We start from the raw sequence: 11410 nt of genomic DNA on the forward strand, positions 1-11410 counted from the left end.
GTAACCGATCCTCATTTGTAAACGTGGCGTCAAAGCCTCCGGGGAGGCGGATCATCACTGTTGAGTTTAAAAAAAAAAAAAAAATCAATCGCTGCTCATGATTGGCCAGGGATAACAGCCAATCACCAACGAGATTAAACCCCCTCCCCCTCGCTCTTTATTCCCTGAGAGGCGTGGTCTCTGGCTGTCTCCTTCTGCCCCTTGTCTCTGCCCTCGCCCAGCCTAGCGCTTCTGATGGCTTTTTCAGGTATTTCTTGCAATGTGTGGCGCCCCCATCGGGCAGAGTATTGAGGCGGATGGTGGGGAGGGGGGATATCTTTGGAAGTAACTTAATTCCCTTTGCAAAACAATTACTATACAGAAGCATGCCATACAGAAGCATACTATACAGAAGCAAGTATATGTACACACATACTACTGTAGGGCAACGAAATAATCCGTATCAAAACCGGAATTTGTCCTTCAATAAAATTATCTTAAGGGGCTGAGTGTGGTAGTGCATGCCTGTCATCTCAGCGCTCGTGAAGCGGAGGCAGAAGGATATAATTCAGGGTCATCCTCCTCCATATGGTGGGTTCCAGGCCAGCCTGGGATATATGAGACCCTGTCTCAAACACACACAGACGCGTTGGTAGATGACTTGTTTAGATTGTGTGAATCCCTGGATTCAACACACCCCCCCCACCCCCATCCCCACCCCCACGCAGTATAAACCAAACATGCTGGTGTACACCTGGAATCCAAGTAGTCATCCTTGGCTACATGGAGTTTGGTCCAAGCCTGGAATACACAAGACTCCGTCTCAAAAGGAGAAGAGAGAATAATGGAGCCAAGAGTGGAGGCGGATGCCTATAATTACAGGCTGAGGCAGAAAGATGGACAGTTGGAGGCCAGCCCAGCTTATCCATAGCAAAATCTTGAAGAAACAAAAAAACAAAACAAAATGGGCATGGGAGAGGAAGGAGAGCAAGGGAGAGGAGAAAGGAGAAAATAAAATAAAGGGGACTCCTAGTTAAAGTTGGGGTAGGGCCTGGGATCTTGGGGAAAGCGTTTCTTTTGTCCACATCGTAAGGGAGAAACCTGTAAGAACAATGAAAAAAGGAAGTGAAATGGTGGTAGGAGCATTTTGGAAGGTGGAAAGCAAACAGAATCGTAGCTGGTTTAGCAGCCCTGAGAATATTAATTCCTAAATAATGGCAAATAAGAGCAATAATATACCTTTGAGGGGGAAATCCCAAAGATATTCTCATCAGGCTTCTGTTAATGAAATAGACATGAATCCTGCTATTATAATCACCCTGGCTGTCCTGGAACTCGTTCTGTAGGCCAGGCTGGGCTCCAACTCACAGAGATCCGCCTGGCTCATGGTATGCACCACCATGCCCAGCTAAGACCTCACTCTTAAATACACAGAAAATGAAAAATCATTATCTACTTAAGGAAAATCTTTAATATACAAGAAACAAAAAACATCGAGTAAGAAAGAGCAAATGGAAGACTAGGGAGCTGACTGGGAGCCAGGAGCAGATGGGAAAGTGTTTCCGTATAAGCGTGAGGACCTGAGTTCAAGACCCAGCACTCAGAAAAGTCGGGCTCAGCCCAGAGAGTCTGTAACTTCAGCTCAGCAGGGCAGAGTGCTGGCTAGTTTTACCTCAACAGGACACAAGCTAGAGTCATCAGAGGAGGGAGCCTCAGCTGAGAAAATGCCTCCACAGGATCTGCTGTGGGCAAGCCTGTAGACCATTTTCTTAATTAGTGATTAATGGGGGAGGGCCCAGCCATTGTGGGTGGTGCCATCCCTGGGCTGGTGGTCCTGGGTTCTATAAGAAAGCAGGCTGAGCAAGCCATGGGGAGCAGGCCAGTATGCAGCTCCCCTCTGTGGTCTCTGAATTAACACCTGCTACCAGGTTCCTGCTGGGAGCAAAGGCGTGCACCACTACCACCCAGCTTAGTTTTATTTATTTTTATGGGCTTATGTCTTTTTCAAGAATTTCTAAATTATAAAATATCACACAACCAGGCATGGTGAATGTAGTGGTGCATGTCTGTTATCCCAGTACTCTCAAGGCAGAGGCAGGGGGATCAGAAGTTCAAAATCATTCTGAGCTACTGTAGTAGTTTGAATGTAATTGGCACCCATAATCTCGTAGGGAGTGGCACCATTAGGAGCTGTGGCTTTGGTGGAGGGGGTGTGGCCTTGTTGGAGGAAGTGTGTGACCGTGGGAGTGGGCTTTGAAGTTTCCTGTGCTCAGGATACTACCCAGAATCTTAGTGGATTTCTTATCATCTGCAAGATGCAGCACTCTCAGCTCTCAATGGCCTGCACGCCACCATGCTCCCCACCATGATGATAATGGACTAAACCTCTGAAAATGTAATCGAGACACCCCAATTAAATTTTCTTCTTTATAAGAATTGCCATGGTCATGGTGTCTTTTCACAGCAATAGAAACCCTAAGACAGAAGTTGGAACCATGGACTGGGGTATTGCTGTGATGGGCCTGACCACGTTTTATTTGGAAGAACTTGGATTTTGCTACTTTAGGTTATGAAAGCAGTGGAATGCTTTAAGCACTGCTTAAAGGGCCACACGAGTAGGAGCATGGAAGACAGATGCTAAGAGTTATTCGAACTGTGGGGGGCTCACTCAAGAGGTTTCAGTGGAGAAGAATTTTAATACGTTGCCTAGAGATTGTTCTTGTGATATTTTGGTGAAGAAAGTGGTTGCCTTCTGCCCTCGTCTGAAGAGTCTGTCTAAGGCTAAAGTGAGGAGTTTTGGATTAATTCTATTGTCAGAGGAAATCTCAAAACAGCCTAAAATAGACTCTGTCGTGTGGTTACTAGTGTTCATGCTTATAGAGATTTATAACGAAAAGGAGCAAGCTGAGCAGGGCAAATTACAGAATGTAGATTTTGAGGAGAATAAGAGCATGGAGCATTAAGAAATGGAATACAGGCAAGCCGGGTTGTGGTGGCGCACACCTTTAATCCCAGCACTTGGGAGGCAGATGCAGGCGGATCTCTGTGAGTTTGAGCCCTGCTTGGTCTACAGAGTGAGACCCAGGGCAGGCACCAAAATGACACAGAGAAACCCTGTCTTGAAAAACAAACAGGGCTGGAGAGATGGCTCAGAGGTTAAGAGCACTGGCTGCTCTTCCAGAGATCCTGAGTTCAATTTCCAGCAACCACATGGTGGCTCACAACCGTCTGTAATGAGATCTGGTGCCCTCTTCTGGCCTGCAGGCACACATGCAGGCAGAACACTGTATACATGATAAATAAATAAATCTTAAAAAATAAAGAAAACCAAACAAACAAACAAAAAAAAAAGGAGTGATGACCTCAGCGCAAGATCCCACCCAGCTAAGTTTCCAGTGTGTGAAAAGGAACTAAAGAAAAGCTTAGAGCCTGGGTCACATCTTTAATCTCAGTACCAGGAAGGCAGGGGCAGGTAGAACTGAGTTTGAGGCCAGCTCTGATCTACAGAGCAAGTTTCAGGACAGTCAAGCTTAGGCAGTGAAGGACAGAAAGCTGGTGAAGATGTAATTAAAAGAGGTGGCCATGTTCCAGCCCCAGTAAGTAGCAGAACTTGGCAGCTTTGGCCATGTGATGCTGGCTTTAGAGTTAAGAATAGAAGAAATGTATTATGGAATTTGCCTCCATGCCTAGAGAAAGCTCCTGAGCCCAGGCATGTGTCCAGGGTGTCTCTAAATGGAGGTCTAGTAGAGAGGCCATTGAGTGAAGCTGTGATGTTGAAGCCTGGATTGCCTTGGAGACCCCAAGATGTTTAGATGCCAGAGCCATGGGACACCTGCCCAGGAGAGCTGCTAACAGGAAGTGGAACCAGCCCAAGAGAAAGAAGTGTGTTGCAGTCAACAAAGCTAAACAGAGTTGGAGTTCTGAAGAGCATTTTGACATCAGACATGGAGCTGCAGAGTTTGGAGTTTGTCCAGCTGGTTTTCAGTCTTGCCTTGGTCCAGCATTTCCTCACTGTGCTCCCTTCCCTACATTTTGGAATGGTAATGTATATCCTGTGCCATTATATGTTAGAAGTATGTGATCTGTTTTTTGATTTTGATTTCATAAGGGGATTACAAAGTTAAGAGATTGCATGAATCTCAGAAGAGACTTTTGAACTTTGAACTTTTTAACATTGTTGCGACTGTGATAGACTATGGGGACTTTTGAAGTTAGACTCAATGCATTTTGCATTATGATATTGTTACAAGCTTATGGGGCGCAGGGAGTGGAATGTGGTAGTTTGAATGTAATTGGCCCCCATAATTTCATAGAGAGTAGCACTATTAGGAGGTGTGGCTTTGTTGGAGGAGGTGTGTCACTGTGGAGATGGGCTTTGAGGTTTCCTATGCTCAGAATACTGCCCAGTGGCTCAGTTGACTTCTGTTGCCTGAAAAATGTAGGAAGCTCAGCTACTCCTCCAGCAACACATCTGTCTACCTGCACGCTGCCATGCTCCTCGCCATGATGATAATGGACTGAACCTCTGAAACTGTAAGCCATCACCTCAATGGAATGTTTTCTTTATAAGAGTTGCTGTGGTCATGGTGTCTTTTTTTTTTTTTTAAATTTATTTATTTATTATGTATACAGTGTTCTGCCTGCATGTATCCCTGCAGGCCAGAAGAGGGCGCCAGATCTCATTACAGATGAATGTGAGCCACCATGTGGTTGCTGGGAATTGAACTCAGGACCTTTGGAAGAACAGCCAGTGCTCTTAACCTCTGAGCCATCTCTCCAGCCCGGCCATGGTGTCTTTTCACAGCAATAAAAACCCTAAATAAGCCGGGCCTTGGTGGCACACACCTTTAATTTCAGCACTCGGGAGGCAGAGTCAGGAGGATCTCTGTGAGTTCAAGGCAACCTGGTCTACAGAGCGAGATCCAGGACAGGCACCAAAACTACACAGGGAAACTCTGTCTCGAAAACAAAACAAACAACAACAACAAAACCTAAATAAGATGGCTACATAGGAGTTGGTGGCTAACCTGGGTTACATGAGATTCTGTTCCAATAAACCAACAAAAAGCAGCAGCAGCAACAACAGAGAAGACCAGCTTAAGTAACTCTATCAGCTTCCGAGGCCTTGTTTTTCATAGGAAAGGGGTATTTACAGGCAATTACAGGCAAAACGGTAATGTACGAGCTGAGTGTCCCTTATCTGAAATGCTTGGGAATAGATGTATTACGGATTTCAGATGTTGAAATGTTTGAAAATATATAATGGGAGGCCGGGTGGTGGTGGCGCACGCCTTTAATCCCAGCACTCGGGAGGCAGAGCCAGGCGGATCTCTGTGAGTTCGAGGCCAGCCTGGGCTACAGAGTGAGTTCCAGGAAAGGCACAAAGCTACACAGAGAAACCCTGTCTCGAAAAACCAAAAAAAAAAAAAAAATATATATATATATATATATATATATATATATATATATAATGGGATATTTTGGGCATGAGATCGGAGCTGAAACATGAAATTCACTATGTATTACATATGTTTTATTTACATGTCTCGAGGTAATTTTCTACAACATATTTCTGCACCTCTGTTTTGTTTTCTTACTTTTAAAGATGTTTTGGCCTTTGTTTAGAATTTCTTTTAGCATTTTTTTTTTTTTTTTTTTTGGTTTTTCGAGACAGGGTTTCTCTGTGTAGCTTTGCGCCTTTCCTGGGACTCACTTGGTAGCCCAGGCTGGCCTTGAACTCACAGAGATCTGCCTGGCTCTGCCTCCCGAGTGCTGGGATTAAAGGCGTGCGCCACCACCCCGCCCGGCTTCTTTTAGCATTTTTAATTGTGTGTATGTGTGTGGGTATGTGCTCATCTGTGTTGGTACCCAAGGAGGCTGGAAGAAGCATGAGATCTCCTGGAGATGGAATCACAGGTGGTTGGGAGCTATCTGATGTGGGTGCTGGAAACTGAACTCTGGTGTGTGTTCTCAACTGCTGAGCCATCTCCCCAGCACCCTGAGAAGGGCTCTAACAGGCCCTTACATGCTGAGGGCAGGTCCTGCCGTTCCCTCTTGGGCTAAACCACTAGAATCCTGTTTGGCCATTTCCTCATGCCTGACTCATTCCTGAGGTCCAGCTATCAAAACATCAAGGTCCAGCATCAAAATCCCCAATTTGGCTTCCTAATTAGCATGCCCAATCAAAGCCCCTCATTTGGCTACCCTAATTAACATGCCCAATCAAAACCTACCAACCTGTCCTAGCCTGGATTTCCTGTTTTTCTCCTAAAAAAAAAAAAAATCACTCCTGCTGAGCCACGCCCTGCTGTTTCTGCCCAATTCAGGTTCAGCCACCCTGTCTATCTTGCTTAATAGATAAATATTCTTTCTGCTGAGAATTTGGTGTCTGGGTGTGGTCTGTGCCAACTCCAAGGCTCATTCACCCCGTTTTTTATTTATTTATTTAAATTATGTGTATATGTATGCCTATGTGTGTGTCTGTATATATCAGCTCAGGTGCCCAAAAGCATAGGTCCCTGTAACAAGTTTAAAAATGACAAGCCATGGCAAAACTCAGTATCAGAGCTTTATTAGGAGGAAGGGGAGGGCACAAAAGAACCAGGCCTGGGGAAGAAGCACATACAGAGAGCAGAGAGAGAGAGAGATAGTGGGGGACGGGGAGAACAGAGAGAGAGGAGGAGTCTGTGTCTGGCTTTTTAAGGATTCCTGTGAACATGCTTAGGTGGGCTTATGGAGCTACACCACGCATGCATGATCATGCAGCGCACTAATGATGTAAGACCCCTTGCTTAGCTGCTGAACTGCGCATGTGCGGTCGAGTGGCAGAATCCTAACAGCAGCCTCTTAAAACAATTCTTTGAGCTGGGCGGTGGTGGCACATGTCTTTAATCCCATCACTCGGGAGGCAGAGCCAGACAGATCTGTGTGAGTTCGAGTTCAGCCTGGTCTACAGAGTGAGATCTAGGACAGGCACCAAAGCTACACAGAGAAACCTTGTTTCAAAAACAAAAACAAACAAACAAAAAAAATTCTTTGGAAAAAAAATCCCTGCCACTGTGGAACCACATAGAGTGATAATTCTGCCTACTCTCATACAAGTCAATGCCAAGCTGCTAAAAAATTTAGAGAAGTTACATATACTTGATAAATAAGGTATATTTGATAATCAAGATTTATAAATTCCTAAGTTCCATTCAGGTTCACAATAATATTTGTCTCACTTCGTCTTTGCTCACTTTAAGCTTTAGCTATTTGGACAAACTAAGCCATGCAAGAAACCACAATATTCCATAATGGAATGTCTGATCCCCTAAGAAAGTCCTTTTCCCAAGGTCAGGCATTTAAACAAAAGTCCCCATTCCCTCAGGGGCTTGAAAAAAATTCCTGTGTGCTAAAAAGGGACTCCTGTGGCCCCTCCATTAACATATGACTGGTGCCTATTAACTTGTCAAGGTCAAAGCTGGCTTCCTCAATCCCGGATCTCAAACACACTCCAGCTCCCGCGCTTCCTTTCTCCCATTCAATCCTATGTGCAACTGTAGAGTATACAATGTGTATTCTTTTTCCAGCAAACTCTGTCAGCAGCCATCCCGATTCACACTCAGCTTGTGTCAGGCTCCCCTCCCTCCCCGATGACTCCACACATCCTCTTTGGGACTGATTGTGGGATATTTGTACACTGTGTGAAGGCAGGAGGTGTAGACAGGGTTTCCAGGGAAAGAAAGGAAGAGGAGGCGGAATCTAGTCTTGAAGGAAACACCAGGTGACACGGAGAGGAAGCAGGAGATGCAAGATGGAACAGAGGTAATGCCACGTGATAGAACGTAGATTAATAGAAGTGAGTTAATTAGTTATAAGAGCTAGTTAGGAACAAGCCTAAGCTATAGGCCGAGCTTTCATAATTAATAGTAAGTCTCTAGATTATTATTTGGGAGCTAGCTGTAGTACATTTTTAAAAATGATAAAGAACAGGAAAGGCGCAAAGCTACACAGAGAAACCCTGTCTCGAAAAACCAAAAAAAAAAAAAAAAAAAGATTAAAAAAAAGCTGCTTATCATTTTAAAAACAACATTGATGCTGTGATGAAACAGGCTGTCTTGGCGCTCTGCATCCAGGGCTCTGCGTCCGGGGCCCTGCGTCCGGGGCTCTGCCTCCGGGACCCTGTACCGATGTTTATTGAACTTACAACTGCCCGCTCCAATTTTTTTCATTTGCCCAGCTGCTGGACCACTACACACAACACACCGGCTGCCAAGATTGGTGAGTTTTCCCCTTTCTGATCCCTCTCCATTTCCTGTGACTGTAGCCTGAGATATATTCCTCCCCCCAGACCCCCTGGGGGGGGTCCTGGACTGCATACCACAACACATTCTCTCTTGAAGTATTGAATGCTGTCTGGACTCCCGGGGATGCCTCCGGTACATAGCCCCCCCACCCCCCCTTGCCCCTTCCATGACAATGGTTCGGGTAACTTGTGCTGATAATTTATGCCAGTCCACAGATTGCCCATCCTCGGTGAAGCTTGAGATGGGGGTCTGGGGTCTCATTTGTTATTTTAATTTTTTTATTTTTTATTTTTCATTTTGTTTTTTGAGACAGGGTTTCTCTGTGTAGCTTTGCGCCTTTCCTGGAACTCACTCTGTAGCCCAGGCTGGCCTCGAACTCACAGAGATCCGCCTGGCTCTGCCTCCCGAGTGCTGGGATTAAAGGCGTGCGCCACCACCGCCCGGCTTTTATTTTTTTCTCTCGGCTGCAGTCATGGGACATGGAGGCTTCCTCTTCTTGGTTCCACTCCTCTGACAAATGCCTTAAATTTGTAAGGGCTCCTTGAACCCTGATACTTCACAGGAATTATCTAACTTTTGCCAGTGAATAGGCAAATGAAAGGAGTTACCTTATCCCCATGCTTTTACCTAAGATCTAAACACTCCCTTTCTGATTCTCTCTCCTGCCCACTTACATTCCTGAATCTAAGGAATCTCTGACTCCAAAGAACCTTATCTGTTCTCCACTCTGTTCTCCAGTACCGGATGGGCTGCTAAGCATGGACAGGTCTGGAAGCAGGCTGGGACACATGCAAATAAGTTTACGATCAGGACCCACATTGGGATCGTAATAATCCAGATGGCTCTCTAGCCAGAGATCGGTTTACAGCCTGCCTCCTGGCAGGTCTTCCTAAAGTTGTCCTCAAGCCAGCAAACTATAAATAAATAAATAAATAAATAAATAAATAAATAAATAAATAAATAAATAAATAAACAAACAAACAAACAAACAAAGAAACCCTCAAGACCTGGAATAAAATCTATCTCTTGTCTCCCAGAGCTCCCTGACATTAGGACCAAAACTTAAGCATCTGGAGAGCAAGGCTCCTGACCCCACAGGTAGAAGTTTCAGCTGTGGCATTTAAGGTACCATGGGAGAGATGAGAAAGCCCGTGAACAGAATTGCCAAATGCGGGCACACGCTATCCGAGCAGCTGCATAAGGGCTTCCAGGTCCCTGTTTTGGAAGGCCATGGGGGCTAGTGTGTGCCCTACTGGACCATCAGCTGAGCCTTGTTCCAAGTGCCACCTAGAGAGATAACTGGTCAGCTGACTGCCCCTGTGCACCCTGTGGCATGGGGACATCAAACCAAGACCTCCAGCAGACCTGCTAGGCCTGGCCACGGGCTCACAGGGAACCCAGGATGCAGCATGGGGTGATCTGTTTCCTTCCTTTGGACACTGAGCCTCTCACTCAGTCCTGAGGGAGTTTTGGGGTCCCACCTCTCCTCATTTCCCTATTGTCAGGGTAGGGGGACAGCCTTACCCACCTCACTAGATGTAATTGTACTTTCAGGGTTACTTAACAGGAAGAGATTTTCCAGCTAAGGTAGGAGCTTTCGTTTCGTTTGCCCCCTCCATGTGCCTCACTCCAGACCTGTCAGCAGTGCTTCTTCTCCTGCACAGTGACACAGACGGGGCCCTGCTCTCTCTCACGTTCCAGAGGACATCAGGATCCACTGCCTTGTCATCAATTCCAGAAGAATGAGGTCTCCCCCCACAAGCTCTTCCCTTCCTGGTTCCCTCTCCTAATTAACTACTCAGCTAATTGTTACAGGATCACCACAGAGCTGGAGTCCAAGGACCATCAGATATACCCAGGTGGTAAGGAACAGTAGTAGTCAAAAGGCATTTACACCCCAGACCCAAAAGTGTCTGGGCTCTGCAAAAAAAAAAAAGGCTTTAATATAACAATTCATTACTGTTAAATGCTCTCAACAATTGATCACCTGTCTCCTGGATGCTAAACTAATAAAGGAAACAGGTGCTTTAAAATAATCTTTTTCTAATAAGGCTCATCTCAGGTACAAATTAAAACATTTTCCAATCTCTCTCTCTCTCTCTCTCTCTCTCTCTCACTCTCTCTCACACACACACACACACACACACACATACACACACACTAACCAATGTAAGCGGAATACCAAACACTACAATGGTCACTAGCTCAAGACTTTAATTTTCTCATGGCTGTTTCTTAATATGTTCAAAATTTTTCCAAGCTCCAGAAAAATCCACGTGGACAGGTCGGCGAGCTCTGGAACCAGCTTGAATCCACCTGGACAGTACCCAAAAGCAGCAGAGGACCCCAGGACGGCTGGTTACTGCAGTGGCCCCCTTCCCTATCCCCTCAAGAGTCAACCCATGCCCACCAGGTCAGCTGGAAGCAGTTTTTCCAGGAGAAACGATGCCCCTATTCCTGTTCACCTGCTTTTTTATAATAAGCAAAAAGTTGGGACTATTAGGATTCTGCCACCACTCCAGCTGCATGACTGCACATGCGCAGTTCAGCAGCTTATAAGTAAGGGGTCTTACATCTTGCAGCATCAGTGTGCTTCGTGATCGCGTGAATGCATGCAGCACAGTCACGCAGTCAGTGCATGCATGGTTTAGTTCCATAAGCCTACCTGCACATGTGCACGGGAATCCTTAAAAAGCTGGACACAGACGACTCCTGTCACTCCTCTGCTCTCTTCCCCCACCATACCTCCCTCCCTCCCTCTCTCTCTCCTCTCTGCACATGCTTCTTCCCCAGGCCCCAGGCCTGGTTCTTTTGTTGTCATTCCCTCCGCCCCCAAAACCTTCCTCCTAATAAAGCTGATACTGGGTTTTGTCCTGGCTCATAACCTTCCTCGAATGGTAACCCGCACCGATTAACATTTTTTAAAACAGATGTCCTAGAGTTGGAATTACCCGCAGCTGTGAGCCTCCCCGCATGAGTGCTGGGAATGGGATTTGGGTGCTCCTCAAAGGAAGTCCATACTCTTTCCAGCCCCTTGGGTTTGTTTGGTTTGGTTTTGATTTTCCTTGTTTGTTTGTTGAGGCAGGACCTCACCATATAGTCCTGACTGGTGTGTAAGAGCCTAGCAGGGCCACTGTATCTGG

At 45.9% G+C, this 11410-nt stretch overlaps 1 long non-coding RNA gene across 4 annotated transcripts; it reads left to right on the top strand.

The window, feature by feature from the left end:
• Positions 1-93: 93 nt before the first annotated feature.
• Positions 94-11145, top strand: LOC128119870 (uncharacterized). Of its 4 annotated transcripts, XR_008221719.1 has the most exons (6): positions 95-247; positions 8201-8241; positions 9305-9392; positions 9822-9854; positions 9932-10129; positions 10528-11145. It is a non-coding gene; the product is annotated as an uncharacterized LOC128119870 (long non-coding RNA). The 4 variants fall into 4 exon arrangements; XR_008221717.1 differs by having other exon boundaries at positions 94-247; positions 9822-10129; XR_008221718.1 differs by lacking the exon at positions 9305-9392 and having other exon boundaries at positions 146-247.
• Positions 11146-11410: the final 265 nt, after the last annotated feature.

Source organism: Peromyscus californicus, unplaced genomic scaffold (genome assembly GCF_007827085.1).
Source record: "Peromyscus californicus insignis strain IS unplaced genomic scaffold, ASM782708v3 Scaffold_24__1_contigs__length_46423439, whole genome shotgun sequence".
Lineage (NCBI taxonomy): Eukaryota > Metazoa > Chordata > Mammalia > Rodentia > Cricetidae > Peromyscus > Peromyscus californicus.